A 6,109-nucleotide genomic window follows, 5' to 3' on the forward strand; every position below is an offset into this window, starting at 1 on the left:
TGGGGACCAGGCTGGGATCGGGCCGGGTTTGGGCCGGATTCAGACCGGATGGGGACCAGGCTGGGATCGGGCCGGGTTTGGGCCGGATTCAGACCGGATGGGGACCAGGCTGGGAACAGACTGGGTTTGGGCCGGATTCAGACCGGATGGGGACCAGGCTGGGATCGGGCGGGGTTTGGGCCGGATTCAGACCGGATGGGGACCAGGCTGGGATCGGGAGGGGTTTGGGCCGGATTCAGACCGGATGGGGACTAGGCTGGGATCGGGCTGGGTTTGGGCCGGATTCAGACCGGATGGGGACCAGGCTGGGATCGGGCTGGGTTTGGGCCGGATTCAGACCGGATGGGGACCAGGCTGGGATCGGGCGGGGTTTGGGCCGGATTCAGACCGGATGGGGACCAGGCTGGGATCGGGCCGGGTTTGGGCCGGATTCAGACCGGATGGGGAGCAGGCTGGGATCGGGCCGGGTTTGGGCCGGATTCAGACCGGATGGGGACCAGGCTGGGATCGGGCCCAGGGAACAGAGTGGGACAAGAACCTTGCCGTCAGCCCAGCAGCCGCCTGAAGGCAGGATGGGTCGCTGTGTTTCAGACCACCAGGCTTCCCCTCCAGCCACCTCCCGCAGCCGTTCTGGTAAATTCACATTGGAAGAAGCAGCACTGTCTTACTTTAATCAATGAAAATGTTTCTGCGGGCCTCCGGAGAGCCCAGCCCAAGATAAATATTGGCAGAAAGAAAAATGTGTCGTCCTCCACAATGGAGGCAGATAATGATATTCAGGATGGAGACCCCCTGCGGAGACGGCAGGCAAACTGTTCCTTAGCAACAAAACACACTCCCTCTGAGATTAACGGGTGTTTGGGAAGAGTGACCAGCATCGCTGAGAGTGGATTCAGTCCAGATGCTGCCACACAAACAGCTTGTCGTCATGGCAACAAGTCTTATTATTGATAAGCAGCAGCCCAGCTGTGATCAGGCGGAGATGAAGGTGGAAATCAGGAGTTCTGAATAGTTTCCTCCTGTGGGATCGTCCCAAGCTGATCCTGCATCTTCAGCCGTTCAGAGATGCAGAGTTTGGGATCTGCAACAGGATTTATAAAAATGTTTTGATTGTAAGTCGAAGGAAAATCTGACAGTTTGAGAGGATTTTTACACCCCAACATAAACAAAAGCAGCTTTGTGTTCAGCTAAACGCTGTGTGCTCTCATGACACGATTCATCACTCGCAGCACAAAAACATCAAACTTCTAAACAAACAGATCAGGAGTTTTTAAAGGAGGATTTCTCTGCAGACTTATTACAGGATGAAGTCCAGTCACATGACCTGAGACGGGAAGCGGCAACACGTTAAACTCTGTCCGACTGAAACAGAAAAACTTGTTTCAGAAGGATTTGCCTCTGAAAACAGGAAGATTTTCTGACTTTTTTCTAAGTTTAATCATGTCTGAAGGTTAATCAGAGTCAGAAGGAAGGAAAGGAGGAACAAACCGGAAACTAAACCGTCTGAGAGGATTTATCCTGATGGAGCTGATGGCTGATGACAAACAGGTGGGACCGGATTCAGGTGTGGAAACCAGACTATCAACACACCAGTCCAGACCTGAGCCTTTCTATATAAATAGCAACGTCTATAGACCAGAGGAGGGCAACACTGGTCCTCCAGGGCTGCAGTCCTGCAGGTGTTCAGAGTCTAACTGCTGCAACACACCTGAAACACATCAGACTTGATTAGCAGACTTGTGCAGAGCTGGACATGGAACTCTAATTACCCGTCGACTTGAGTCAAGTTTATTTTGCTGCTGTAATTTTAAAGATTTAAGAGTTACTTTTTTAGAGAAAATGTTCAGTTATGATGTTGGGATGTGGTTGGAGATAAAAGCAGAAAATAAAGAGAAACACGTTGAATCAGAAGCTGGGTTTAAGATGAACTCCCCTCTTTACTGAGCAACAACAGTTTGTACTTAATCACTGCCACATCCTCATCAGCTCTATGGGGGGGGGGGGGTTAAACTAAACATTTTATAATCAGTTTTTAATGATATTTTATATAACTTGAACCTAACTGTTAATGAACAACCTGTTCATAAAAAACCTTTCCCCTTTCCTCCCATAGTTCTGCTTCCAGCCACCAGAGGGCGCAGCTGATTTCAACGTGATGAATTCAGTTTACTTGAATCAGAACCACAGTCCTGGATCCGGTTTTCTGGCCAAGTTCTGCTCCTCTCTGCACTTTCTGGCCCTTTATTTTCACTCTTTGGACTTTTCAGCACCCAGAACACGACTGATCTGGATCCAAACATCTTCAGGCTCCAACAACTTTCAGACGCTGCACCTCCTGCAGCAGGATGAAGCTGCGCTCCTCATCTTCACCTCCAGGATGAAGCAGCTCAGTTTGATGGATGAACATCACACAGAAAGCTCCTCATCAGTGAGGAAGACTCCTTCCTGTCTGCATAAAGATGATCTGACACTGACACCTGGTGGTTCAACCATGCAAGTTTTGTATCAACTTTATTACTCAGATGGTGTGTGGAGGTGTGGTAGTGGTGTTGGTGGTTATAATGGTGTTGGTGGTGCTAGTGGTTATAATGGTGTTAGTGGTGTTAGAGGTGCTAGTGGTTATAATGGTGTTAGTGGTTATAATGGTGTTAGTGGTGCTGGTGGTTATGATGGTGTGTGGAGGTGTGGTAGTGGTGTTGGTGGTTATAATGGTGTTGGTGGTGCTAGTGGTTATAATGGTGTTAGTGGTTATAATGGTGTTAGTGGTGCTGGTGGTTATGATGGTGTTGATGGTGTTAGAGGTGCTAGTTGTGCTAGTGGTTATAATGGTGTTAGAGGTGCTAGTTGTGCTAGTGGTTATAATGGTGTTAGAGGTGCTAGTTGTGCTAGTGGTTATAATGGTGTTAGTGGTGCTAGTGGTTATAATGGTGTTAGTGGTGCTAGTGGTTATAATGGTGATAGTGGTGCTAGTGGTTATAATGGTGTTAGAGGTGCTAGTGGTGCTAGTGGTTATAATGGTGTTAGTGGTTATAATGGTGTTAGTGGTGCTGGTGGTTATGATGGTGTTGATGGTGTTAGTGGTTATATTGGTGTTAGAGGTGCTAGTGGTGCTAGTGGTTATAATGGTGTTAGTGGTTATAATGGTGTTAGTGGTGCTGGTGGTTATGATGGTGTTGATGGTGTTAGTGGTGCTAGTGGTGCTAATGGTTATAATGGTGTTAGAGGTGCTAGTGGTTATAATGGTGTTAGAGGTGCTAGTGGTGATAATGGTGTTAGTGGTGCTAGTGGTTATAATGGTGTTAGTGGTGCTAGTGGTGCTAGTGGTTATAATGGTGTTAGTGGTGCTAGTGGTTATAATGGTGTTAGTGGTGCTAGTGGTTATAATGGTGTTAGTGGTGCTGGTGGTTATAATGGTGTTAGTGGTGCTAGTGGTTATAATGGTGTTAGTGGTGCTAGTGGTGCTAGTGGTTATAATGGTGTTAGTGGTGCTAGTGGTTATAATGGTGTTAGTGGTGCTAGTGGTTATAATGGTGTTAGTGGTGCTGGTGGTTATAATGGTGTTAGTGGTGCTAGTGGTTATAATGGTGTTAGTGGTGCTGGTGGTTGTAATGGTGTTAGTGGTGCTAGTGGTGCTGGTGGTTATAATGGTGTTAGTGGTGCTAGTGGTGCTGGTGGTTGTAATGGTGTTAGTGGTGCTAGTGGTTATAATGGTGTTAGTGGTGTTGGTGGTTATAATGGTGTTAGTGGTGCTAGTGGTTATAATGGTGTTAGTGGTGCTGGTGGTTATAATGGTGTTAGTGGTGCTAGTGGTACTCAAAACTTGGTTTGAGTTTTCTCTTGTTTTTGTTAGACAAGGAGGTAAGAACCTGTTTTTTTGTTTTTTTTTTGTTTTCATATTTATTTTGCATAGGTAGGCTTAAACCCAGAGCATAGGATCTGTTTTGTTTATTATTTTGGCGTTTGCTGACTTGAGATTTTTCCCCATTAATAACTCTGACTTGTTTTTCAGATCAGATGTCTTCTGTTAGACCATTGGTTATTATTTTTGTTGTAAAAATAAAAGCAACTTTTTGTTGGAACCTTCACATAACTGAAGGATGGTATTCCTGTTGCGCTCAGAAACCCCTAGACTGGGCTTAACAGTGGTTTTAATGGTGTTGCTGGTGTTAGTGGTGGTGTTAATGTGTTGGTGTTGTTAGTGGTGTTGGTGGTGTTAGTGGTGGTGGTGGTGTTAGTGGTGGTGGTGGTGGTGTTAGTGGTGGTGGTAGTATTAGTGATGGTGGTGGTGTTAGTGGTGGTGTTAGTGCTGTAAATGGTGTTGGTGGTGTTAGTGGTGGTGGTAGTATTAGTGGTGGTGGTGGTGTTAGTGGTGGTGTTAGTGCTGTAAATGGTGTTGGTGGTGTTAGTGGTGGTGGTGTTGGTGGTGTTGGTTGTGTTAGTGGTGCTGGTGGTGTTGGTGGTGGTGGTGTTAGTGGTGTTGGTGGTGTTAGTGGTGGTGTTAATGGGTTGGTGTTGTTAGTGGTGGTGTTAGTGGTGGTGGTGGTATTCGTGGTGTTAGTGGTGTTGGTGGTGTTAGTGGTGGTGGTGGTGTTAGTGGTGGTGGTGGTGGTTGTGGCGGTGGTGTTAATGGTGTTGGTGGTGTTAGTGGTGGTGGTGGTGTTAATGGTGTTGGTGGTGTTAGTGGTGGTGGTGGTGTTAGTGGTGGTGTTAATGGTGTTAGTGGTGGTGGTGGTGTTAATGGTGTTAGTGGTGGTATTAGTGGTGGTGGTGTTAATGGTGTTGGTGGTGTTAGTGGTGGTGGTGGTGTTAATGGTGTTGGTGGTGTTAGTGGTGGTGGTGGTGTTAGTGGTGGTGTTAATGGTGTTAGTGGTGGTGGTGGTGTTAATGGTGTTAGTGGTGGTATTAGTGGTGGTGTTGTTAATGGTGTTAATGGTGGTGGTGGTGTTAGTGGTGGTGTTAATGGTGTTAGTAGTGGTGGTGTTAATGGTGTTAGTGGTGGTATTAGTGGTGGTGGTGTTAATGGTGTTAATGGTGTTGGTGGTGGTGGTGTTAGTGGTGGTGTTAATGGTGTTAGTGGTGGTGGTGGTGGTGGTGTTAGTGGTGTTAATGGTGGTGGTGGTGTTAGTGGTGGTGGTGTTAATGGTGTTAATGGTGGTGGTGGTGTTAATGGTGTTAATGGTGGTGGTGGTGTTAGTGGTGGTGGTGGTGGTGGTGTTAATGGTGTTGGTGGCGGCAGTGGTGTTGGTTGTGTTGGTGGTGGTGGTCTTGTTAATGGTGTTAGTGGTGGTGGTGGCAGTGGTGTTGGTTGTGGTGGTGGTGGTGGTGGCAGTGGTGTTGGTTGTGTTGGTGGTGGTGGTGGCAGTGGTGTTGGTTGTGTTGGTGGTGGTGGTGGTGGTGTTAGTGGTGGTGGTGTTAATGGTGTTAATGGTGTTAGTGGTGGTGGTGGTGGTGGTGTTAATGGTGGTGGTGGTGTTAGTGGTGGTGGTGTTAATGGTGTTAGTGGTGGTGGTGGTGTTAATGGTGTTGGTGGCGGCAGTGGTGTTGGTTGTGTTGGTGGTGGTGGTCTTGTTAATGGTGTTAGTGGTGGTGGTGGTGTTAGTGGCGTTAGTGGTGTTGGTGGTGTTAGTGGTGTTGGTGGTGGTGGTGTTGGTGGTGTTTGTGGTGGTGGTGGTGTTAGTGGTGGTGGTGGTGTTAGTGGTGGTGGTAGTATTAGTGGTGGTGGTGTTAGTGGTGGTGTTAGTGGTGTTAATGGTGTTGGTTGTGTTAGTGGTGCTGGTGGTGTTGGTGGTGGTGGTGTTAGTGGTGTTGGTGGTGTTAGTGGTGGTGTTGTTAGTGGTGGTGGTGGTGTTAGTGGTGGTGGTGGTGTTAGTGGTGGTGGTGGTATTCGTGGTGTTAGTGGTGGTGGTGGTGTTAGTGGTGGTGGTGGTGTTAGTGGTGGTGGTGGTGGTTGTGGTGGTGGTGTTAATGGTGTTGGTGGTGTTAGTGGTGGTGGTGGTGTTAATGGTGTTGGTGGTGTTAGTGGTGGTGGTGTTAGTGGTGTTGGTGGTGGTGGTGTTGGTGTTAGTGGTGGTGGTGGTGTTAGTGGTGTTGGTGGTGGTGGTGGTGTTAG

Source organism: Telmatherina bonti (assembly GCF_933228915.1).
Source record: "Telmatherina bonti genome assembly, chromosome: 22".
In the NCBI taxonomy this organism is placed as follows: Eukaryota; Metazoa; Chordata; class Actinopteri; order Atheriniformes; family Telmatherinidae; genus Telmatherina; species Telmatherina bonti.